Below are 27,566 nucleotides of genomic sequence, written 5' to 3'. Positions count from 1 at the left end.
TCATGGATTATAGTAGCTCTTAAGGCTTTTTAACAGTTCTATTCACTTTACAACCACTTTTGATCTGCAGCTTGGATATCTTGAACCACCTGTTGTCATCTTTTCCTTGAATCTTCATATTTGTTGACACATTTTATTTTTAACAAATTGCAGACTTTAAAAAATCATGAAACGGTTGGAAACAGAAATGTAAGAATACTGTCACAGCTCTAATCCCATGTATCCCTTCTTTTATAACTCTGAAACCCAAGGAGGGTGACCTGTCAAAGAAAGCTTATTAGAACCCATTTTTCCTAATTTATAGACCAAAGTTTCTTCTTTTCCTTGTTTATATACTAACTTCATGTTTCTCCATATTATAGGGTTTTGGTTTGGTTTTTTTTTTTTTTTTTTTTAAGAAATCTGGCTCATACAATTGAGTTTAAGAAAATTAAATTTAACCTAAAAATTTAGGGGGGTATATTGCCAAATACTAAACTTTAATTTTAAGAATTTGTCGATACATCTCTCTGAGTTAAATTTTTTAGTTCCATACCAAAAATAAAATTTTAGAAATGATCTTACTAGAACCTAATAGATGATCACCAATAGAGCTTTTATAAGGTAAGCGTATTTGCCCACTGAGACCATTCATTTTCAGCTTACTTCCGATTGTTTTCTACTTACTCAGCACTTCTTTAAATATTTTTAACTGTTGTATTGAAGAACGTTAAGAAGAAAATTTCAAGTTTCCTCATAGGCATTCCTTTTTGGAAAGCTTATGATTGGAATGAATAATTAGAGAATGGAAATTTGAGAAATTGAGATAAATTGGCACACAAAACCCATCGCTGGGATTTCCTAATTCATTTTTAAAATTTGTCCTATGACAGTTATATTGTATGAGTCAGCTTTAGTATGCATGTTTGTTGGAATTATATGTTCTCGAGATATTATTTAATAACTTCTAAACTGCTGCCTTACTCCATATTGTTGACATTCAGGTAAAAATGGTGAGTGACATATTTCATATAATATGAAATATTTTGTGTGTAACACTGCTATGGTTTGAATGAATCCCCCAAAAAGCATGTGATGGAAACTTAATCCCCAATGCAACAATGTGGGGAGGTGGGGCCTAATAAGAGGTAATTAAGCTACGAGAGCTCTGCCCTCATGAATTAATTAATGGTGCTATCACAAGTGGGCAGTCACTATCAAAAGAGTGGCTTCCTTATAAAAGGACTAGTTTGGCTCCCTCTTGACGCTTTCTCTTTGTCTTTCCTTCCCTCTCTCCTGTCCCCTTCTCTTAGCTTTTCCACCATGCAGTGATAGAGCAAGAAGGCATTCCTTCACCAGATGCCAGCCCCTCCATTTTGACCTTCTCTGCCTCCAGAACGGTGAGCCAACCAATTTCTGTTCATTATCAATTACCCATTCGTAGGTACTATGTTGTAGCAGCATAAAATAGACTAACACAAACCCCAAGACTATTTTTCTATTTTGGATCAAAATGTTGTTTCTAGCAATATTCATTATTGTATTTTGTATGTCAACCAAAAAAGCTGGTATTCTTCTACCTTGTTTCTTTAGAGAGGGTTTAAAAATCCATTTCTGGATGCCAAAAGTTTACCGTATTGCTAAAACACATTTGTAGGGCTTTTCTTTTCTTCCCCCGCAACTGGTGTTGAGCTCCTGGGCTCACGAGATCCTCCTGCCTCAGCCTCTGAAATAGCTACCTGGGATTACACACATGCACCACTATGCCCAACTATAGGATATTCAGCAGAGAACTGTTGAATTCATGGAGCAGATTTAGACAATTTCCATTACAAAAGAGTGGTCTTAAATCTACTATAATGAGGATCTGAATAATTTTCCTCCTTTAGATGTGTTGACATTCTGGTATAATTTTATTTCCCCCAATAAGAAAATAATAAGTAGGCTGGGTGTGGTGGCTTACATCTGTAATCCCACTTTGGGAGGCAGGCGGATCACCTGAGATCAAGATGACAAAACCCCCTCTCTACTAAAAAATACAAAAATTAGCCAGATGTGGGGGCAAGTGCCTGTAATCCCAGCTACTCGGGAGCCTGAGGCAGGGAGAATTGCTGGAACCCAGGAGTCGGAGGTTGCAGTGAGCCAAGATGTGTCACTACACTCCAGCCTGGGCGATAGAACAAGACTCTCCCAAAACAAAAAAAAGAAAAGAAAAGAAAAAACAATAATCAATCATTTAAAGAGGAGGTTTCTATGATGTCATAATGGTACTATTTAGCAACAGGGTGTTCATAGATTTGAACCCATAAGAGTACTATATGCCTAATAATACATGCACAATAAAATACTTATTGAATTAAGTGGGCAACCATGAAGGAGAGAAAACAAATTTATGAGTGCTTTCGCAGTGCACATCTAACCCTAACTTCTCATTCCAAGAGGATAGCTTTGTGGTCCTGGCAGCCCAGCCATATTGTTCTATATGACAAAGTGTGTCATTATTAGTTCCTCTGGCCCTCATTAGTGTCTCACCTTCTGAGGATTTCTCGAGTTGCTTCTTTGGTATTGTATTAGTTGTGCTGCCATAACAAAATACCACAGATTGGGTGTCTTAAAATACAGAAATTATTTTTTCACAGCTCTGGAGACTGGGAGCTCAAGATTAAGGTGCCAGCAGGATTGATTTCTCCTGCAGCTTCTCTATTTGCCTTGCAGATGGCCACCCTCTCGCTGCCTCTTTCCATGGTCTGTGTGTGCCCACAGTGCCTCTTCATCTTCTGCTGAGGACCTAAGTCATATTTGATTTCAGCCCCACCCAGCTGGCATCATTTTAACTTAATAACCCCTTTCAAGATTTTTGTCTTCAGATATAATTTCATGCTGAGGTGCTAGGGGTTAGGACTTCAACGTATGAGTTTTAGAGAGAGAAAATTCAGCCCATAACAGTCATATTCAATCTGTTTTACTTAATCCTATGCTTCATACATCTGTGCCTTCAAATATATTTTTTCATGCCCCATCCTGTAACTTCTTAGATTGGTGAGAGATGCATTAAAAAAATAAAAGGATAGTACCTGCATACATTTTCTGCCAGTATTGGAAGCCTCAGACCTTTTCTCATCACTTCTTGTCTATTCACCTATACTCAAAAGGCAAAGTCTCTCCTTCCATATTGGTAGGCACACATTTCCCTAAAATTATCCTATGATATATATAGGCAGAGGAAACCACATGTCAGAAGGTGACTAATGTCATTTTCCAAGACCTCTCTCCCATGTTCAGAGCACATGATCCTGAAGAACAACCCAGGAACCGTTAGTTCTATCATCTTGAGCAAGTTACTTAAGCCTTCTGTATATTTAGAAACTGCGCATCCTCACATCCTCCCTCCAAATTAAGGGTAGTAATGCCTTCTTGATGTTGCAAAACTCTGGCTTAACTCACTGCCCTTGTTCGACTTTTCAGCTCCTCATTGCCTGTATAACAAATTCTTTGGATAAATATTCCTTGTTTTAACCACTGTAGGGGTAATGGGAAAACTTCCCCTTCATCTTTGGAAGGTTGGCTGAAAATTAACCTACAAAAATCAAATTAATAAAAGAAAACGCATACAAATTTGTATTAGTATGCACAGGGGAAAATCACAGTGATTACTTCCCAATCGTATAAGGTCCAGCGGGTTATATATGCTTGTTCTAAGTGAAAAGGGAGTTTGGGAAGTGTAGATATTTTTAAGGGGATAGAAAATGATTTTTAGAGGAAGTCAGTGAACTTAGAGGACATACAATGGCCAGTTTAAAGCCTGTTGGGCCCACAGAGAAGACAACAGCTTGTGACATGTCTTTTCAAGTGTGCTGACAAACTTCAGTCTGTCTTTCTATGATACGAGTTCAGTTAATGAAAACTCAGAGAAGGGTTCAGAGGGTTTTTTTTTTTTTTCTTAGGTGGGTCTGTACTTTAGAGAGAGAAGGAGACTTCAGAGAACAACTTCATTCTGTGCCTTGGAAGACACAGAGAATGAGAGATAGGGGAAGGGAGTGGTCAGAGAGACATGGAGGCTTCTTCAGTTCAGCATGTCCAAGTGCCATATTTTGGGGTGTTGTTTTCTCAGCCCCAACACTACCTGGAGTATTCTGTTTTTCTGACATAACTCTTCCTGACCTATTTTCTCTGTGTCAGTTCCATCATCTATAAAATGAAAATGATAACATATGTTTATTTTGATGACTAAATGATTTAGTACATGTAAAGTTCCTAGAATACTTTAAGGCACAAGGTATTAAATAAATGTCAGCACATTCTTGCTGTTTTATTAGGACTTCCTTGTGACTTATAAGTTGAGAAGTTAAAACTGTTAGCTGAGCACCAAGAAAAATTAGTTGGGATTGAATGTTCTAAGTCTAGAAGACAAGACAAGAAAAGCAGTGTTAAATGAGGTCAGGTCAAAAATTTGCCAGTCTAAGAGGGTACTATTCCAGTGATATTTCTTACAATTCAAAATATCAGATCACCTACAAAAGAATGTGCTTAGTAATTCCTAGGCAGCTACTTTAGTTTCAGACTCTTGGTACTTACTTGTATTCTCTCTTGGATAGTAGAAAAGACACAAAGCTCAGGTGTCAATGTCTTTAATTTTTTAAAAATACATATCAGAGGCATGGGAAATCAAAAATGTATTTCTAGGCAAACCATGCTATTAGCAAATAGAAAGAAAAGAAAAAAACTTAAACGTTAGGCAGAAATACTGTCACTTTTGGATTCTGCATGACATTTAGTAGCATGGGTGCTCACTAAGTATAATTGAAATAAATTTTAGTTTGAAATGAATAATTCATTTATAATTTGAAATGAATTTTTAATTTGAATTAATTTGAAATGAATTTATAATGTGAAATAATTTGAAATAAGATGAAGCAGGAGTGGCCGTAAGAAACAGAACTCTCAGACACTGAACTAGGAAGGAAGAGGTTATTTATTTCGGCCGGGAGCAAGGAGACATGTTTGTTTAACAGCCAAGCTCCTCTAACAGAGAAGCTCTGCGTTTATATAGGCTTACAGCTCTAGATGTTATCCGTGAAAGGGTCTTGGGTTTACAGCCTTAGAAATTACATGTGAAAGGGTCTTGGGTTTACAGTTTTAGAAATTACATGTGAAAGAGTCTTGGTCAATTCAATGGAGGAGGAGTGGGGTGGGAGTTTGATCTTGTTTAAGTAAAAACAATGCCTTCTGGAGAGATTTTCCCATACTATGCCTTCTATCTATAGGAAGGTTATTTAGGAGGCACCAGTCGGCCACCTTTTCTTCTATTGAAATACAGCGTGGAAGTCAAGGGGGAGGTGATCTTAGATACTTGGGTCTCCTTCCTCAAAATAACTACTTTCTAGGCTTTAAGAAAACATTTTCAGCATGTTCAGTATATTTAATATCAATTCATAAAATGGGATATGAATATAATAATCTACCACTGCCTCAGCTTATTACTTTGGTCTGTTTGTCATCAAGAACAACTCATGAAATTTCTTTAATGTTAAGATTCATTGAATAATTCTGTTCAAATCTACCATAGCTTTCAGGTTGGACTACGGTATTATAAATACCATTAAATATATGGGAATGCTGACTGAAATAAATCCTGTATATATGAAAATATAATAGAATATTTTAAAACTAGATCCCATGAGTTTTAATTTCAGAACCTTCTCTCTAAGGTTGGTCTTACTCTAGGTGAGTTGAGATGGCTATTCCAGGCCTTCTATTTTGAGGGAAATATGGGAAACTGTGATACATTTAGGGACAGATACTATTTTTCGTATACTTGCTATGTGCCAGTACCTGTGCTAGGCACTTCATACTTATCATTTAGTTTTTATAATAATCCAATAAAGTTGGAGTTATTACACTTTTTCTACAGAAACAGAAGCTGTGGTTTATAGTTAAAGTAAATAGACCTAGGGCACACAATCCAAACCTGTTAAACCAGCTTGAACCAAAGTAGGAGTTTTGTGTGACTTGAAAGTTTTTGCACTTATATCCCCTACACTGCAAACAAGCTGCAATGGTTTAAATACAGTTTCTTTGGCCCTCACCAAGTCTCATGTTGAAATTTGATCCCCAGTGTTGAAGATAGGGCCTGGTGGGAGGTTTTTGGATGGTGAGGGCAGATCCATTATAAATGGCTTGGTGTCATTCTCTTGGGAGTAAGTGAGTTCCCACTCTTAGTTGCCATAAGAACAGATTGTTAAAAAGAGTCTGGCACCTTCCTGTTGCTTGTCTCTTGCCACTTGATCTATCGCACTGGCTCCCCTTCTCCTTCCACCATGATTGGCAACTTCCTGAGGCCCTCATCAGAAGCAGATGCTGGCACCATGCTTCCCATACAGCCTGCAAAAACATGAGCCAAATAAACCTTTTTTCTTTGTGAATTATCCAATCTCAGTATTCCTTTATAGCAACACGAATGGGCTAAGATAGAAAATTGGTACCAAGGAGAGAGATGTTGCTATAAAGATACTGGAAAATGTGGAAGTGGCGTTAGAACTGGGTAAAGAACAGAGAATGGAAAAGTTTGGAAGCTCAGAATAATACAGGATGATGAGGGAAAGTTTGGGACTTCTTAGAAACTGGTTAAGTGGTCATGACCAAAATGCTGTTAGAGATATGAATAGTGAAGTTTAGGCTAACTAGGTCTCATATGGAAATGAGAAACTTACTGGGAACTGGAGCAAAGGTCATCATTGTTACACAGTAGCAAAGAATTAGGCTGCATTGTGTCCATGCCCTAGAGTTTTGTGGAAGGCTGAACTTAAGAATGATAACCTTAAGGAATCTGGCAAAAGAAACTTTTAAGCAAAGCGTTAAAGAAGTGGCACAGCTGATTTTAACAGTTTATGATCAGATATGAGAGTAAAGGAATGAACTAAAGTTGGGATTTATGACTAAAAGAGAAGCAGAGTGTAACAATTTGGAAAATGCACAGCCTGGCCATGTGGTATAGAAGGAAAGAGAATTTTCAGGAGAGAAATCCAAAATTGATGTGAAGCAACAGCTTGCTAGAGAAATTAACAGGTATAAAAGAGAGCCAGCTGCCAATAGTAAAGGCAATGGGGAAAAGGCCCCAAAGGTGTTTGCAAAATCTTTGAGGCCACCCTTCCTTTCCCAGGCCCAGCAGGCCCAGAGGCCTAGGAGAACAGAATGGCTTCTGGGGACAGGCTGAGAGTGTTGCTACCCTCTGCTGCCTCAACATGCTGCTCCTGGCACTCTGGCTGCTACAGCTTCAGCCAAGATTCAAGGGGTTCCAGATATTACTTGAGAAGCCACTCTGGAAGGCACAAGCCATGAGCCTTGGTTGCTTTGTGTTGGTAAGTTAGCAGGCATAGAAAATGCAAGCATGATGGAGGCTTGGCAGCTAGGTTTCAGAGGATGTGTTGGAAAGCCTGAGTGCCCAGGCAGAAGTCTGCTGCAGAGGTGGAGCCACTGTAGAGAGCCTCTGCTAAGGCAATGCCTAGCAAAAAATGTGGGTTGGAGGCCCCACAGAGAACCTGTATTCAGGCAATGCCTAGTGGAGCAGTAGGATCAGGGCCACCACTCCCCAAACCCAGAATTATAGTATCACCGGTGACATACAACCTCAGCCTGGAAAAGCCTCAGTCACTGGACTCCAACCCATGATTGCAACCACCAAGTCTCCATCCAAGGCCTCGGGAGCCCACCCCTTACACCAGTGTGCCCAGGTTGCAAGACGTGGGGTCATGGATTATTTTGGAACTTTAAGATTTAGTATTTGTCTTGCTGGGCTCCAGACTTAGCATGGGGCCTGTTACCACTTTTTTTTGACTGATTTCTCCCTTTTAGAATGGAATGTCTGTACCACCATTGTATGTTGGAAGTAAATCATGTGTCTTTGATTTTATAAGCTCATAGCAATAAGGAACTCACCTTGAGTGTTAGATGAGCTTTGGACTTTGGAGTTGATGTTGCAACAAGTTAAGACTTCAGGGGTAGGATGATTATATATTGCAATGTAAATAGGACATGAAATTTGGGGTGCCAGAGTTGAATTACTATGGTTTGGATATGGTTTCTTTTACCTCCACCAGGTCTGTTAAAATTTGATCCCCAGTATTAAAGAGGGAGCCTGATGGGAGGTGTTTGGGTCATGGCAGCAGATCCTCATGAATGGCTTGGGGATATTCTCCAGGGAGTGAGTGAGTTCTCACTCTTAGTTCCCACAATAGCTGATTGTTAAAAAGAGCCTGGTACCTCCTCCTCTCCTGCTTCCTTCCTCTGCCATATGTGACCTGTCCATGCCAGCCCCCCTGCCCCTTCTGCCATGACAGGAAGCAGATGTTGGCATCAGCCTTCTTGTACATCCTGCAGAACCATGAGCCAATTAACCTTTTTTCTTTATAAATTACTCAGCCTCAGGCATTATTTTATAGCAACACAAATGGACTCAGAGAGCAGCCATTCTAAAATTTGGTTGATGAATTTGTGGAAGTAGCCAAAACCTTTTCAGAGAGTTGGCAAGATACAACTGCTTTCGACCATGTATCTGTGTGAGGCTAGATATTTTTCATATACTTCAACTCAAACAACGTATGGTATCAGATTTACAGTGAAGGCAGATTAGATGATTTCATTATCTTCTGTTAAACCAGGCCTTAATTTAACAGGTGTTTTAGATGCAGAAATTAAAAACAACACTGTCATGCTTCTAGCTATTTTTTGTTTGTTTTGGAAAATGTGTTATTTTAATGACATTATTTATATTATGATAGGTATCTTGTTATTTTAAAATAAAGTAATAAATACATCTTTTAGAAAGTCAATAAATAATAATAGATATAACCTACAGACATGAAATCTCATTGTGGTACTCAATAAATTTTAAAAGTATAAAACAGTCTTAAAACCAAAAAAGTTGAGAGCCACTGCTATACACTTCTGTTGTCATTGGACATTTTGCAAGAACTAGAAATAAAACTGATCTGACAGCTCTTTATGTCTCTCAGGTTTCATTTATCATTATAGTGAGCCTTCAAGAAACTGGAGTAGAAATACATTGGATCAAAATTTCATCTTTATACAAGTACCATTCAAAAGCTAGTTGAGCTCTAGGTTAGAAATAATTATGTAGCTATATAGAAAATATAATCCTGAAATATGTGCATGAAGAAATAAAGCAAAGAATGTTGTTTCACTTTTTTTTTTTTAAGGAAGAAAGAAAGAAAGAAAAAAAGAGAATGAAGAAGAGGAAGAAAAAGGAAGAGAAAGAGAGAGAGAGAATGGGAGTATTGCTTTCTTGCCCAGGCTAGAATGCAGTTTAGTAATGGGTATTGAAAACCTCTTCTATACCAATAATTATACTTAATGATGTAGACAGGAAGGAATAAGGGAAGAAAATAACAAACAAGCAGCCAACCAATATTTCATTCAAACCTATGAAATGCTATGCGATTACTGAGAAGTGATTTACTTCCAATTATGTAGTCACTTTTGGAATAGGTGTGAGGTGGTAATGTATGTTTTGTGTGTTTGAAGTGGAGAGTTCTATAAATGTTTATTAAGTTTACTTGTTCCGGTCTGAGTTCAAGTCCTGGATGTCCTTGTTAATTTTCTGTCTCGTTGATCTATAGAATCGTTAGCTCTTCTTGTTACATTGATACTTTTGCCATTATGTAATGTCCTTCTTTGCCTCTTTTGATCTTTGTTGCTTTAAAGTCTATTTTACCAGAGGCGAGAATTGCATCTCCTGCTTTTTATTTATTTGTTTATTTTTACTCTCTGTTTGGTTGGTAAATCTTCCTCCTTCTCTTTGTTTTGAGTCTTTGTGTATCGTTGCATGTAAGATGGGTCTGTTTCACTTTTTAATCTTGGTAGATTCAAAGATGAATTATTTGCAAGTACTCTGAAAATGGTAAAGGACAATTCAAATGTATGATATTGCTATGAGTTATTATACTATTTTGGAAGTAATGAAATTGTGAAAGTTAGGAATTGGCTCTGATAGAAAACCATAGTGCTTTTTAATAAATACAATGTTATGGCACTAATATACTATAGTTGTCTTAGTCTGTTTATGTTGCTATAAAGGAATAACTGAGGCTGGATAATTTATAAAGAAAAGTGGTTTATTTAGCTCATGGTTATGCAGGCTGTACAAGAAGCGTAACACCAGTATCTGCTTCTGGTGAGGACTTTAGTCTGCTTCCACTAATGATGAAAGGAGAAAGGGAGCCAACTATGCAGAAATCACACGGTGAGAGGGGAAAACCAGGAGAGAGGGCAGAGAGGTGCCACGCTTCTTTTAAAACCAATTTTAAGGGGAACTAATAGAGGAAGTACTTACTCATTGGCATGAGAATGGCACCAATACATGCATGAAGGATCCAACTCTCCCCCACCCTGCCCCATGACCCAAACACTTCCCACTAGGCCTTATCTCCAACACTGGGGATAAAATTTCAACACAGGGTTATGAAGGGTCAAATATTCGAACTATAGCAATAACTATATTACATATTAGGTTGGTGCAAAAGTAATTGTGGTTTTTACCATTAAAGGGAATGGCCATTATTTTTGCACTGAGCGATTATAATAATTTATTATAACTAATATAATATCTTTAGCGCTTTACCATATATAAATTACTTCAACATACAGTGTGTCTCATCTGACTCTCACTAACCATGCTATGAGACAAGGAAGGGCATACTCTCCATTCTCCAAATGCAGAAACCTAGTCTTAGAGTAGTTGAGTCATTTGCCAATATCACACAGCAAGCATTTGGTTGTGTTAAAACTTATATCTATCATAATGCTTCAGCGAATATTTATTGAGTATAAAGAATAAAGAACCCAGGACTTTTGATTCCTAGTTCGGTGTCTTATTTCTGGCATTCGCTGACTTAAATGATAGTAATGGATTTTGCAACAGTGTTTCATTTACCATCATTATTTGAAGTGAATTGGAAAAGGTACACCATGGTATTTATTTATAAATACTGCTCCCTTCTGCAGATCTTTGTTAGGAGAGTAATAATAAATCAGAATGGCATGCATTCTTATAGTAAGGGCTTGCATTCAATCTTTAAATTTATTTATGTTTCCATCTTTCAAGAGTAAGTGATGTAACTCTCTTTTTCACATGGCACGTTAGGATTAACTTAAAAAACAAAATAACACATAAGTTTCATAGGAATTCCAAAAATATAATAATTTTGCCAAGTAAATGGAAATTTTGTCCACATCTTGGATTAGTCAAGTTCACTTACAATAAACAAATGGTCTCTTCCTATTGGCTCTTTCAATTTTCAGTACCATGGACAAAGACAAAAAACCTACTACATTTCTTTTTTTACCTTTTATTTTAGATTCATGAGTACGTGTGCAGGTTTGTTATGTAGGTAAACTCATGTCACAGGAGTTTGTTGTACATATTATTTTATCACCCAGGTAGTAAGCCTAATACCTAACAGTTACTTTTTCTTCTCCTCTCCTTCCTTCCAGCCTCCACCCTCAAGTAACAACACCCAGTGTCTGTCATTTCCTTCTTTGTGTTCACGAATTCTGATAATTTAGCTCCCTGTTATAAGTGTGAACATACGGTATTTGGTTTTCTGTTCCTGCATTAGTTGGCAGAGGATAATGGCCTCCATCTCCATCCATGTTCCTGCAAGACATGATGCTCTTTTTTATGGCTGCATAATATTCCACGGGGCACATGTACCACATTTTTAAAATCTAGTCTGTCATTGATGAACATGTAGGTTGATTCCATGTCATTGCTATTGTGAATGGTGTTGCAATGAACATTCGTGTCCATATGTCTTTATGGTAGAATAATTTATATCTCCTGAGTATATACCCAGTAATGGGATTGCTGGGTTGAATGGTAGTGCTGTTTTCAGCTCTTTGAGGAAAACCCACACTGCTTTCCATAATGGTTGAACTAACTTACACTCCCACTTACAGTGTATAACTGTCCCCTTTTCTCCATAGCCTCACCAGCATCTGTTATTTTCTGACTTTCTAATAATACTCATGCTAACTACTGTGAGATGGTATCTCATTGTGGTTAAAGTAACCTATTTCTATCCCCAGGAGCATACAGGCTTGTGGGAAATCAGCTAAAGAAACAATGTCATAATGGACAAAGTAATAAGGAAACCAGGATTAGGAAATGTCTAACTTTGCCTAAATAATACAGTCTTTCACATAGATCATAATTTTCTGAGAGAATCAGAATATAGACAATGAAATATGAAACATTCATAAACAAAATTATTTTATAAAATTACTGAAATTCATAGAAAAGAGAAATGGGCCCAGTGTAGAAAAATAAGTCAAGGTTTCACAGAGAAGGTATTATCTGACATAATCCTCAGGTAGATAAAGAATGAAGTAGAATTAATAGTCAGCACGAGCCTCAGTTCCCAGCCTGTAGAAGAAAGGTACTAAAAATTTGACCTTCACTTCACCTTTGCTTGCTTTTAGTCCACAGAAACTTAGACTAAATGATCATGAGCCTATTGTATTATTTTGAATTAATTATGTGCATGTGAGAGTCTCTGCAAAAGTCAAGCCAGGAAATAGGAGACATTGAAGAAAATGCCTTAAGAATGACAATCATACTTCCTGAACATTGCAGAATTCGCATTCCACTTAAACAGAATTATCCACAGCTGTGCATATATCTTGTTATCTCCTTCTTTATGTAACCATTGCCAAAAGTGACCCTATACTTGGCCATTAAACAATCTCGTTCTGATGTTCTAGATATATCTGCTTTATTTCAAGTCTTCCTAGAAACTCTTATCTACTGCATGTTTTCTTCCCACAATACCATCAAAATAAGTCTATTTCTAGAAGGTGCCTGCACTTTGTAGAGGATGTATCAGGGGTTGTGTGTGGGGTAGCCTATTCTCTGAACCCCATGTTTGGGCAATTGGCCATTATGTGACTTTTGGTGAGAGGTAGAGCTCCATCTACTACCAAAGAAACAAAAAATTCTAGATACTTGCTCTCTCTGATCCCTTCAATGAACTCTCTCAAAGCCCCCCAAGGCCCACTGAATCTTTACTTAGTGAGGCAAAGAAACACAGAGGGTTATAATTCATTCCGGTTGTTGGAATGGCGGTGAGGGGTAGTAGCATCGTGGCGGTGTTGAGGGCTTCATGAGTGCTGTCCAGTGTCTAGCCAAGAATGTAAAACACACTGCATTGGCTGCTAAAGGTCATCTATTTGTCTGGAGTTTTTTTCCCAAGCCAATTTATTCATCCATTTTTGTTTTATTCTGTTAGCTGCCAGGTAGGTTTCCAATGCACTTCTTTCTTAAAGGCAGAATTGATTTTTGTCATTTAAAACAATGAAGCCTGACTGACCTAGTTTTTCCTAAGTAACAGAATGTATCATGCAGTTGTATTTTGTAGTACCTCTAATTTTATACGTTTTATGAGAAATGCATGTTGAGAATGTCTTAATAATTGCCAAATGACAGGTGATAGCACCCCAAAGAAAAATGTCTTTATGATTAAACATGAAGGAAGACACATTAATTTGAATAGCACACATGAACCTCTAAATCCAAGGGAGTGAACTTTCACTGGGCTACACAATGCTAAAACTTGCGAGTTACAACTCAAACATGGCTGGTTAGCTGGTAACAAGTTGCTCACCACTTGGGGTCAGTTAGAGGAAGGAGTAAAATTAAAAGGTTGGAAGGACAGTTTGTTAGCAGAAGAATTGAACATAAAAAGACCCAGGGAACCACAAAAAGGGATTCATCCATTAATTTATTCATTTAAAGAACATTTAAGTAATGTGTATGTACCAAGTGAAGGGAGACAGAAACAGAACCAAGAAAAGCCAGCTCCAGCTGTGTACAATATAGGTTGGCCATGAGGCTGGAAAGGGTCTGAATTGCAGCACTGTATACAAAAGAAAATAGTGAGACACAAGATCTTCATGGATTCCTTGCAAAACCTATGTTTTCTGGAGACACGATGACATATGAGACGTCTAAGAACCATTGGGTTGCCCTACATCTATCATCCTAGAGATAGGGAACCTGTCTGCAATGTAATGTGACTTCTGTATCTGATGACCATACATCCCCAAGGACTGCAGTTTTAGCTTTGGATTTTATTCTGTCTTTTAGGTATCTAGAGTTTAATTAAGCCATTATTATGCCCTTGAAAAAATAAGAGTTGGTGTGAACATCATATTGTTGGCACTTACTGACAGTTGGCCTGGGGCAATCAAAAGTGAAACATTTTAATGATCTCATAATCCTAGTATGTTGAAATTTATTTCCAAAACCCTTTTCACTATAATGGAAGGCAATAGAAGAATCATAGTTAAACCTCTGCACTACCCTTGTTAACAGGAGCATAAGATCCCCATTTTCCACCATGTGCTTGTCTAGTTGATGGGATAAAATTTATGCTCTCATGTAGATATCCCCTAAAATAAGGAAGTAAGTGCCAAATGGGAGTTACAGCTCCTACAAATACAAGTGCCTCAGCCAGATCCCAGAGATTCTGACTCAGTAGAGCTAGGTCCCTGGCATCTGTGTAGATTTTTAAAATAGATAATACATGCATAAAGAGATAAATTGCAAAATTTCAAAAGGATATACAGATGAAAATATTTCTTTCATTCAATTCCCTTGTTTTCTTCCCCACTGCCAATTATACTTGCAAGTTTCTTTTCTATCCTTGGAGACATATTCTGTGCATATACAAGTATATAGAAACCAGAGGGGAAAAAAAGCATCATATACTCTCTAGTCTTTACCTTGCTGTATTTTCATTTAATAACATACATTGGCGATTATTCCATGACTTTAAAAACGCTCTCAAAGTGTTTCGATAAATTGAAGACACTGGAAAAATATTCCACATATATTAGCCTCTTCCAATATTCTTTAGAGTTAGTTCCATGCTAGAACCAGACTGCTTTAAAAAGATTCCATCAAATCCAAATTCTTTTTATCCTTACCTACCAAATTTACCTACCAGTCTAAGTTTACAATTCTTTCGGTCATTTAAAGTACAGAGTCCTTATGGGACTGCTTAGTACATCAGGAAATTTTTTCTATCAACAAACCTTAAGGGCCTAGACAATGACCATCCTTCATAAAATTTTAGCCTCCTAATTCCCTCCACTTTTGATATTTGTCATGTACTCCTGTAATCCCAGCACTTTGGGAGGAAGAGGCGGGTGAATCACGAGGTCAGGAGTTTGAGACCAGCGTGGCCAAGATGGTGAAACCCTGTCTCTACTAAAAATACAAAAATTAGCCAGGTACGGTGGCAGGCGCCTATAATCCCAGTTACTCAGGAAGCTGAGGCAGGAGAATCGCTTGATCCCGGGAGGCGGAGGTTGCAGTGAGCCAAGTTCATGCCACTGCATGCTAGCCTGGGCAACAGAGCAAGACTCCACCTCAAAAAAAAAAAAATTGTAAAGGGATTTGTTTGGAAATATATCTACTCTAAAGATTCTAAACTGTATACTTCTTAAGACAAGTATTAATCTATTATCTAGATAAGCAAAAGAAAAGGCATATTTATATACCAACAGCTGTGAACTTGCATTTGGAAAAACATGTTACTTTCCTTTTAAAAATTTTGTTTTGTTCAAGAGCACACAGTTAAGAGTTTAACAGTCATTTAATGTTTCAACCAGTTTAATTGCCCATTCAACTTGGTGGAAGATTAATTTGGAAATTACATTGAATAGACTGAAAATGATCACACACACACACACACACACACACACGCATACACACACGCACACATGCACGCACACATCAAAGCCTCATAACTGAGTGTCAGCAACTTACGGTTATAAACCTGGGAAGAACAAACTAGTTTCCATTTTACTTTAGTTAGAATTTACCCAGCACAAGTACTGTGCTATTTAAATATTAATTAATGTGTTTAAATATTAAATAGAAACTTCTCTGATTCTACACATGCACTAAAACAAATTGAAATTGGTTTCTTGGTTGCAATATTGCTATTCTCATTGGAAACAAGCAAGAAAGAAAACTTAATGACAAAAAAGTTACACTTAAGAATGTTCTCAAAGCCAGAAATAAAATATATGCACTTGATACTGATACCTAAAAGTCTAGGGAATTTTATATAATTTTATTTATGAATTCAATTAAGTGCAAACTTAATAGTAACATTTCTCATTTTTGACTAAATGGTTGTGAAATACAAGTGAAACATACATAGGAAATATTCTCTTTTTGGAGATTAAAAACATTTTTAGATTTTTTGGGTTTTGTTCTCTTCTGACATAAAGTTTGCATTTCAAACTGTATATTCTTTGGGTTTCCAAAGTTTAATAATTACCTTTTATATTTTGGATCAAGTGTCATACTAATAGTTGCTCATTTGTCCACATCTTTGTTTTTTTATTAATTCTATTCTTATGGTAATAAACACGTTTTCTCTTTTCTTTCTATCTAATGTGTATATTCAGCCAGTGCCCCAAATTTAATCATAACATGAGTCATAGAATGAATATGAATAAATCACAGGGCTAGAAATAGAATTCTCCTATTTCAGTACAATTCAGAAAGAACTTTAACCATTTCAAAGTTTTAATTCAAGTCTATGCTGATTTCAGAGTATAAGTGGTCTGGTCTGCATTTATTTATTGCCCTAATCCTCAAAGTATGCTCATTTTTAAAAAATAGTGATGATTTTTCACAATATTCTTGTGCTGTGAGGCATTCCATTTTATTGACATACATTCACACATAAATTTATGTTCTACTTTTTAGCATGGGAACTAATTTATAAATCTTTCCTATTGCCTATGAAAATTCCCAAGGCATGCCAACTATATTTTTAAAGTTTACATTGATTTCCATTGCATAAGTGGAAATGTATTGATGCTACGTTAGAAATGATGACTGATGACACTTCTAGATTTCAGTTGCCAGCTAAATATCATGTGTCATATATACAACAATATTGTAAACACTTTGAAAGTGGGGAAATAAGCTTATTTTCTTTAAAAGCAGAAACTGTGGATGGAAGTATATGTTTGTTTTTTGTTTTTTTTTAAGACAGGGCCTCACTCTGTTGCCCAGACTGGAGTGCAGTGGTGCAATCATAGCTCACTGCGTCCTCAACCTCCTAGGTTCAAGTGATCCTCCTGCCTCAGCCTCCGAAGTAGCTGAGACCACAGGCATGCATCATCATGCCTAGCTAATTTTTTATTTTTTGTAGAGACAGGGTCTCACCTTGTTACCCAGGCTGGTCTCGAACTCCTGGGCTTAAACAATCCTTTTACTTTAGTCCCCCAAAGTGTTGTGATTACAGGCATGAGCCATTGTACTTGGCTAGAGTTCTTCTTAATTAGAAACAATTCTGTTGTTCAACAGAGCAGATATTTTTAGGAATGAAAATGTTAAAAAAATTAAGATTCATCTCAGACTTTATGAAGTAGTTGAAAATTGCAACTTTTTTCCTTTTCCTTTTTTTCCCCTTTTTTGGAGACAAAGTCTTGCTCTGTTGCCCAAAGCTGAAATGCAATGTCATGATGAGAGTTCACTATAACCTCCAATTGCTGAGCTCAAATAATCCTCCCACCTCAGCCTTCTGAATAGCTGAAACTACCGGTGCCCACCACCATGTGTGGCTATTTTTTTTTGTACAGACAGGTTCTCACTATGTTGCCCAGGCTCATCTCGACTCCTGACTTCACATGATCCCCCACCTTGTTCTCCCAAAGTATTCGTATTACAAGCATGAGCTACTGTGCCTGGCCAAAAATCACATCTTTATCCCTTATTATTGTGAGACAGAGTTGTCACTAGTTCTGACTAAACTATTAATGCCACATGCCTACCCAAGACACTTTAAGGATAGAATACAATAATTTTTTTAAAAGATGCATGACATACTGACTCTTCTTAAACAGAGTATGCCTTAATGCAGATTACATATCTACACGATTTTTCTTTCATTACAGTTTTTTTTGCCATTTTAGTTTGAAAATGACTATTCAAATGACTATCTTTTCAAAGATTCAAAGTATTTACTTTCATCAAGCACTAGCTTAAGTTCTCGAGTAAGTGAATAGTACATTTAAAAAAAAGAGTAGATATTAATAAAACAGTCCGTGCTATGATAAAGCATATTGTTTACTAAAGATAAAACACACATGAATCATACTGAGATAAGTGAGATTAGTAACAAACACAGTTGTGATCAATTTCAATGGAGATCAGTAAAGTCTTTATAGCTTTGATATGCAGGGTAACAAACACAGATGTGATCAATTTCAATGGCTATCAGTAAAGTCTTTATAGCTGGCAACAACACAAGTTGTTACAAATTACTCAAACTGCCTGAGTGAGTGCTCCCAAGGAAACAACACAAGCTGTGACAAGTTACTCAAACTGTGTAAGTGAGTGCTCCCAAGGGGAATGAAGAGAACAGCACAAGCAAAGGCACAGAAGTTTGAAGTATCATGTGCCTTGTGGGAACCTTAAGAGTGCTGGGAGGGATCATCAGGGAATGGTGGGATAATCTCACTTATCTCAATATGATTCGTGTGTGTTTTAGCTTTAGTAAACAATATGCTTTATCACAGCAAGGACTGTTTTATTAATACCTACTCTTTTTTTAAATGTACTATTCACTTACTCGAGAACTTAAGCTAGTGCCTGATGAAAGTAAATAAACTTTGAATCTTTGAAAAGATAGTCATTTGAATAGTCATTTTCAAACTAAAATGGCAAAAAAACTGTAACGGTGGGAGTAAGGAAAGCATAGTGGGAGCAAAAGCTAGGAAGGATAGAAGAGGCCAGATAACTTGGAACCTGGAACCTTGGGTAAGCATGTGGCACCATGCAAAGAAGGTTGAGTTCATAAGACTTTATATTGTCTATTATATGTTTTCAATATTTTGAAAACTACTTTTAAAATTGGAACTCCATTTTCTAAGAAACATCGTGGAAATCCAATATTTAAAAATATATATAGGCTCTGATTTTCTTTTTTGATGATTAGTGATGTTGTGTAGCAATTTTTCATATACTCATTGGCCACTTCTAAGTCTTCTTTAGAGAAATGCGTGTATTCGGATCTTCTGCTATTTTTAAATTGAATTATGTAGAGTCCTTTTTTTTTGCTGTTGAGTTGAGTTTCTCATATATTCTGGTTATTAATCTTTCATCAATTAAATTATCACCGGAGTTAAAATGGCTTTTACCAGGGACATGCAAATGAAAACCACAATGAGATATCATTTTAACCCAGTTAAAATGACTGTTATTACAAACAAAAAGCAGATATTGGTGATGTGGAGACAGGAGAATGCTTGTACATTGTTGGTTGGAACATAAATTAGTGCAACCACTGTGGCAAACAGCATGGAGTTTCCTCAAAAAAGTAAAATTAGAAGTACCATATGATCCATTGCTGAGCGTATATCCAAAAGAAAGGAAATCAATGTATCAAACAGATATCCACACTCCCATGTTTATTCCAGCACTATTCACATTAGCCAAGATATGGAATCAACCTATGTGTCCATCAACAAATGAATGGGTATAGAAAATGTGGTACATATACACAATTAAATATTATTCAGCCATGAAAAAGAATGGAAATCCTGTCATTTAAAACAACATGGATGGAACTGGAGGGCATTGCATTAAGTGAAATAAGCTGGGCACAGAAAGACAAATATCACATGTTCTCACTCATATGTCGGAGGCTAAAATAAATTCATCTTACAAAGGTAGAGAGTAGAATGAAACTCAGAAAGGCAGCGGGAAGGGGAGATAAAGAGAAGCTGGTTAATAGGTACAAAATTACAGTGAGATAGTAGAAATAAGATCTAGCGTTTAGCAGCACAACGGGGAGACTGTGGTTAACAATAATTCTTTGCGTATTTCAAAATAACTAGTGTAGTAGATACGGATTATTCCCAGCACAAAGAAAAGATCAATGATTAAGGTGGTGGATCTCCCAATTACCCTGATTTGGTCATTACACATTATATGTGTATATCAAAATATGACATGTGGCCTATAAATATACACAACTTAAAGACCTATTTTAAAGCCAGGCGCGGTGGCTCACGCCTGTAATCCTAGCACTTTGGGAGGCTGAGGTGGGTGGATCACCTGAGGTCAGGAGTTCAAGACCAGCCTGACCATCATGGTGAAACCCCATCTTTAAAAAAAGAAAAGAAAAGAAAAAGACCTATTTTAAATGCTTATCACGTTAATAAGTACATACACTCATCCAAAAAGCAGGCACCTTGCTTTTTGAATGTTGAGGATAGCATTGTCCATTCAGCCCTTAGCCACCAGAATAAAAGCTTTTATTCTTAGTTCTATAGAAAATACGAAGAAGTGCCAGCACTGAGGAGAATGTGGCAGGATGAGGAAACAGTTATTAACAATACTTATCTCTATCCCCACCTAGAAGAGACCTGCTTTCGTTTTACAGGATCCTGAGAATGAGGTTGGGTGGGTGTGATGGGTAGTGAAACCTGCTAGGAGATTTATTACCGTTTTGAACTCTACAGTTTATGCTTTGCTTACATTATTTAAGCTTAGCATTAAAATTGATGCTGGTAACAGTATTGCAGTTTGTTAGATACTGAGTGACAAAGGAAAGGAGGAAAGAAAGAAAAAGGAAGAAAAGCTATTTAGATTGGGAATAAAGTGTTCGGGAAAGAAAAACATTTAAGAATCCTTATGTCTAATGAGGATTTTGCTGAAATTTCTGCTGTGTGGTGTGTGATATGGCGTCTTCTCCCTCTCTCTGCAAAATCTTCTGTAAACCATCCATTTCTTATTACTATTTGATGGAGTTTCACATGTTTTATGGGAGACTTTACAAAGTGCTGGAGACAACTTCCATGTGAGTGAAGAGCCACGGTGGAGGCTGGTCTAGAAGTCTCCACAAGTGAGTCTCATAAGGATAAATGGTTTACAGTTTACCCTGAAACTCACCTCTCTCCCATATTAACTTAGAAGATATGTATTACCTTAAGTCACTGTTAAGACTGTGATGGCTGGGCTGGGCGCGGTGGCTCACGCCTGTAATCCCAGCACTTTGGGAGGCCAAGGCGGGTGGATCACGAGGTCAAGAGATCGAGACCATCCTGGTCAACGTGGTGAAACCCGTCTCTACTAAAAAAAAAAAAATTAGCCGGGCATGGTGGCGCATGCCTGTAATCCCAGCTACTCAGGAGGCTGAGGTAGGAGAATTGCCTGAACCCAGGAGGCGGAGGTTGCGGTGAGCCCAGATGGCGCCATTGCACTCCAGCCTGGGTAACAAGAGCGAAACTCCATCTCAAAAAAAAAAAAAAAAAAAGACTGTGATGGCTGATTGTGTTATCAGCTAGGGTTGTAATGGTATCTGATTCTCAACATTCCCTATTACATAGACTAGAAGTCATAGCTGGTTTCATCCCCCATCTAGCCTGTCTGGGTACAAATATTAGACTAATATCAAGTGTTTGAGCCAGGGATGGTGGTGTGTGCCTGGAGTCCCAGCTGCTTGGGAGGCTGAGGCAAGAGGATCACTTGAGGCTAGGGGTCCCAGGGTGCAGTGAGCTATGATCACATCTGTGAATAGGCACTGCATATTCCAGCCTGGGTAACACAGTGACTCCCCCACCCCCACTGTGTGTGTGTGTGTGTGTGTGTGTGTGTATGTGTGTGTGTGTGTTTGAACAACCATCACTGACCAGAAGTCATTTTGAACATTGGTGCACTAGTTCCTCTTCAGGACCTATAAAATTGACTTGCATCAATAATAATAACTCTTAGAGATATAGGTTCATATTTCTTCTAACCAGAAAAGTTCCAGATACTTAATGTATTCTGTGTTCAGAGACATAGATGCTAGATCCAAGACAAATGATGAAGCAGTCATATAAGTGGAGGGAGTGGTCGGGAGGCGCAGCTCACCTGCTGGGACCTCACTTCAGAGGTCCCAGGAGAGTCATGTGCCGATGTCAGAAGGTTTGAGGCTGGCACATTTCATTTATGTGTGTGAACACCCAATCATCATGAACTGCAAAAGGATCAGGGGCAAGGTTTTAAGGCTTGTTATTTTGTGTTTGACAGGTACATAAAAAGGAGAGCCAGGCCGGGCGCGGTGGCTCACGCCTATAATCCCAGCACTTTGGGAGGCCGAGGCGGGTGGATCACGAGGTCAAGAGATCGAGACCATCCTGGTCAGGTGAAACCCCGTCTCTACTAAAAATACAAAAATTAGCTGGGCATGGTGGTCCGCGCCTGTAATCCCAGCTACTCAGGAGACTGAGGCAGGAGAATTGCCTGAACCCAGGAGGCGGAGGTTGCGGTGAGCCGAGATCGCGCCATTGCACTCCAGCCTGGGTAACAAGAGCGACACTCCACCTCAAAAAAAAAAAAAAAAAAAGGAGAGCCAACCCACATGTCTGAAGGAGAAAAAACAAGTCAACTACTGTTATGTGGGGTTGACATAGTGGTTAGAACCCAGACTCGAAGGCAAAGCTGTTCAAACATGAATGAATGCACACATCATCTGGAAATCTCGCAACAATTTACATAATGATTAAGTCTAGGGTAGGAGCACAGGGTGTGTATTTCTGTAGAATCCATTCTACTTTGAGTAGCAAAATTCTAGAGTCAGATTATCTGGGTTCACATCCCGGTTCTGGACTTCACTGAGCTGGGGACCTTGAATAATTTAACATCTATATGCCTCAGTTCTCCATCTGTAAAATCGAAATAATAATATTACTGAAATCCATGGGTTTTTATAAGAATTAGTAGAATTTATATAGAGTAGCACTGAGAAGAGTGTCTGGCACATGGTGGATACTCAATAAATATTTGCTGAATGAATTTCCTGGCAGCAAAATGAGAGGAGGAAAAAGGGTCTGTGCTTTTGAACTCAACTCTTTTATGTCTCACCAAAGAATTTATTTGTCATTCAGCGTCTAACTTGGTATCATTGGTTGTCTTTGAGTTAACTCTGTAGAGTACTAATTAGGATTTAAAAAAAACAAGATGAAAAGCTTCTGTAGAAGGTAATAAGGAGTCCTAATTTCCCCTCCACCTAAGAACAGGGAATGATCAAATTTATATTTAAGAAAATCACTCATAGTAGAAGAGAGGCAGAGAGAAGGAATTGGACAAGACCAGGGGTGGAAAGAAAAGTTTACAGAGTAAGGCCACAGAAGAGATTTAAAACCACCTGAGATTAAGACAGTGGAGGCAGCTGGGAAGTGGAAAACAATATAAGCACAATTAAGGAGGCTGATTTGGCGAGATTTGGCAAGTCAGGGCATCAAATAGTGGGCACAGCTCTGTTCAGGGAGAAGTGTAAGGATGTTTCCCAGTTTTCTAGCTTTGGTAAGGAGATAAAACTTGGGGAACATTTGCAGAGATAGAGAATAAAGGAGGAGAAATAAGTAAGAATAAAAGGGATGGATAAAATTAGAAGGGAATAAGATGGTGTAAAACTAATTTTGGGCATGTTAAAAGTGGCTGTGGGGATAAATACCCATAGGCAATTAGAAATGCAATATGGAGCTGAGGAGCCTTTACATGCTGGCCATAAGAATTTGTAAGTCATTGGCATTTGTGTATTAAGGCCCTGGAAATGAATGAGTCAATCCAGGAGAGTATTAGCTGTAAGAAAAATTAGATACAAATTGAAGACCATAAAGAAGACTTAGAACAATGGGAGAGGTAGGAATAAAGTCAAAAGAGAGGGGTGGCAGAAGGCTAGGGAGGAGAGTGCTTCAGCGATGAGGGAATGGTCAACAGGGCCAAATTCCACAACAATCTCTACTCCTGGAAACCAGTCCTTCCACTGTGACTCATTGAATCTGAATCTGTCAACACCACTTTGTTATTTTAATCCCTCGGGGACAAAGCCTAGTATCTTGGTTTGACTCATCCTGCTTCCTCATTCTCTATATTTAAGACACTAAAATTTCTTTTCCATTTTTTGATATCCATCCTTTTCTCTCTAGGTCCAATTTTACATGCTAGTCCAAATACTCCTAGATGATACAAAAACTTTCTGTACTGTATGTTACAACTAGGCTCAACTTCTTGAAACACCTTGTTTTTTTCATTATGCCATGTTTATTCTCTTCAAAACTTCTCTCTCTCTCTCTCTCTCTCTCTCTCTCTCTCTCTCTATATATATATATATATATATATATATATATTTTTTTTTTACGATGGAGTCTCAATCTGTTGCCCAGACTGGAGTGCAGTGGTGCAATCTTGGCTCACTGCAACCTTCGCCTCCCATGTTCAAGCGATTCCTGTGCCTCAGCCTCTGGAGTAGTTGGGATTATAGACCTGTGTCACCATGCCCAGCTATTTTTGTATTTTTGGTATAGACAAAGTTTCACCATGTTGGCCAGGCTGGTCTCGAACTCCTGACCTCAAGTGATCCACCTGCCTTGGGCTCCCAAAGTGTTGGGATTACAGGCATAAGCCACCGCACCCAGCCAAATCTGTATATATTTTATAATTCCAACTTTTACTTTAGATTCAAATGGTACATGTCCAGTTTGTTACACAGGTATATTGTGTGATGCTGAGGTTTGGAGTATGAATGATCCTATCATCTGCATAGTAAGAATAGTACCCAGTAGGTAGTTTTTCAGCCCTTTCTCCCCACCACTCACTCTTCTAGTAGTCGCCAGTGCCCATTATTTACATCTTTATGTCCATATGTAGCCAGTGTTTAGCTACTACTTATTATAAGTCAGAACATGTGGTATTTAGTTTTCAATTACTGTGTTAATTTGCTTAGGATAATGGCCTCCAGCTGCATTCATGTTATTGCAAAGGACAAGATTTCATTCTTTTTAATGGCTGCATAGTATTCTATAGTTTATATGTGCCACATTTTCTTTATCCAGTCTGTCATTGTTGGGCATGTAGGTTGATTCCATGTCTTTTCTATTAAACTTCATAATTTTTTTTTTAACTTGGAATATTTGTTTTGTTTTGGAACATAAGCATCTATTTATTATCTAAGTAATATCCATGCACTTGAGTATTAAGAAATGCCTAAGAATAATAAATGCCAAATATAGGATAATAATTATCTCTGGTAAGGGAGAAATTATTTATAATTATGGAAGAAAACACAGGAGATTTCAACTGCATTAATAGTGTTTACTTTCTAAGCTGGGTGTATTAGTCTGTTCTCATGCTGCTGATAAAGACATACCTAAGACCGGGCAATTTGAAAAAAGAAAGAAGTGTATTGGGCTTACAGTTCCACGTGGGTGAGGAGGCCTCACAATCATGGAGGAAGATGAAAGCCACGTCTCACATGGCAGCAGACAAGAGAAGAGAGTTGTGTAGGGAAACTCCCCCTTTTTAGAACCATCATATCTTGTGAGACTTATTCACTATCCCAAGAACAGCACAGGAAAGACCCACCCCATGATTCAATCACCTCCCACAACACCTGGGAATTCAAGATGAGATTTGGGTGGGAACACAGGAAAACTATATCACTGGGAAACAGGACCATAGGTTTAAGTTTCTGGATATTTAGATAATATGAAAACTACAGTATTTTAGAAACACTTTAAAATGACAGCACCCTAAAATGTAAGTTTGATGTCTTTTAAATATGGGACCCTGATCCCCTGTCTCATCTTATTTTCTACAATTTCCTGTAGTATTCTCTTCTGGGTTTTTCTTTTTGATGTTGTTCAAAAAAGTCTTTGTGAAGTGTATTGGCTTGCCTTCCTTCCATCACAGTGTCCCTCTGCCAGGAATGTGCCTCCACTCAGTCAGGTCTTCCTGTCAAAAACCTTTGCAGTCCTTTACGATCAGAAGCCTCTGCTGCTAACTTTTATTGGATATGTTATCTCAGTCCTCTGAAATCTCATGAGTGAGAGAGAGAGAGAGAAAGAGAGCGAGAAAGTGGGAGTGTGTGTGTGTGTTTGAGACATTTTTATCTATCATTTTCAAAGCTATTTATGTGAGATTTTTCTTTCACAGATATAGTCTGATTATGTCTTAAAGGCCTGAGCCACCTCTTCTTAGCCCTCTCTGTAACAGCACAGAATCACATATATAAATGAGAGTTATGGGCATGGGGTATATGAATATAAGCTTAAATACCAGTTATAGTCTGTGAAAGTAGGAAAAGCTAATAATCTTAAGAAACTGCTATAATATTCCTCTGCTATTATAATATACAAAAAAGTCCATTTAGCAGTAACTTGACCTCCAGTAGTTCAGTGTCACGAGTATTTGGAAGCAAGTAACCTAAATACTCAAACATGAACAGCTGAACTGAAATTGACACTGACTGAAGTGAAGCTAAATACTGAGTTCAAGGAAGCAAGGCCATAAATAAGCACTCTTAGTTACAATGTTTGACAGCTTATCCTTAGTTCCAGAAAGTGTCAAGGCAGCAATAGCTAAGTGTGAAGGGTACAGTGTGAAAAATATAGGGCATTTAGTAAAAAAATCACCATACAAGATGTTAAAAAATTGGCCAAGATATTGTACAAATAGTGGGGAAAATGTAGAATCTCTTTAATTTTTCTAATTAAATTATAATTGTATATAACTGGTATGTTACATTGCTCAGTAATGGCCAAATGGTATTTGAATGGCTAAAGTTGTTTTATCTATGATAGTCAGGTTAAAATCACATGCTTCTGTTTGCAATAATTTTTAAAACAAGAATTAGATGGTTATTGACATAATTGGCATCCCATCAGGAAAGAGAATGTGTGTTTAAACCAGTAGTTAAATGAATAGATATGGTAGACAACTTTCAATGTCTCTTCTAGTTCTTAGATTCTTTATTTTTATTGACCTATCTTCAAGTCCACTGATTCTTTCCATGGCCAAGTCAAGTGTACTGATGAGTGCATAACTCATTATTCATCATATCTGCTTACAGTGTTTTTGATTTCTTGTATTTCCTTTTGATTCTTTCTTAGCTTTTCTATCTTTGCATACATTAGTCATCTATTTTTGCATGTTGTCTTTTTCCGTTAGTACTTCTTAACACATTAATCATAATTATTCAGAATTCCCTATCTGATAATTCAAAAATCTGTGTCATATCTGGGTCTGGTTCTAATGCTTGCTTTATCTCTTCAAATTGTTTTTTCTTGCTTTATCATCAGACCTTGTAATTTTGTACTGATAGGTGCAAATGATACATATGAGTTATATGAATTGAGGAAAAATAGGCCTTTAGTGTGGAAATTTACTTTAGCTTGGTGGTGTTTAATGTTTACTATAGCTATAAGTGTTAAAAGACTTAAATTCTTCTAGTGTCCTTGTTTTTGTTTTGCTTCTCAGGATCTCCTAAGTATGCCTCCTCAGAGAGAGTCTGCTCCTTGTGGCTCTTTCAGGTGTAGTCCACCATCACACTTTAGCTTTGTTGGTGTGTGTCTTAGTCTGTTTTGTGTTGCTTTTAACAGATTACTGGGTTATTTATAAAGAAAAGAAAGGTATTTCTTATTGTTATGGAAGCTGAGAAGTCTGATGTCAAGGGGCTGCATCTGATGAAGACCTTCTTTTTGGTGGGGACTCTCTGCAG

The 27,566-nt window shown here is 37.7% G+C and overlaps 1 pseudogene; it reads right to left on the bottom strand.

Annotated features, from left to right (window-relative positions):
- Nucleotides 1-21,960: 21,960 nt before the first annotated feature.
- Nucleotides 21,961-22,055, bottom strand: LOC135276435 (small nucleolar RNA U13; annotated as a pseudogene).
- Nucleotides 22,056-27,566: the final 5,511 nt, after the last annotated feature.

This window comes from Aotus nancymaae, unplaced genomic scaffold (assembly GCF_030222135.1).
Source record: "Aotus nancymaae isolate 86718 unplaced genomic scaffold, 86718_ANA_hifiasm-v0.15.2.pri h1tg000022l_1, whole genome shotgun sequence".
NCBI lineage: Eukaryota > Metazoa > Chordata > Mammalia > Primates > Aotidae > Aotus > Aotus nancymaae.
This window is presented reverse-complemented; position numbering and strand designations above follow the sequence as displayed.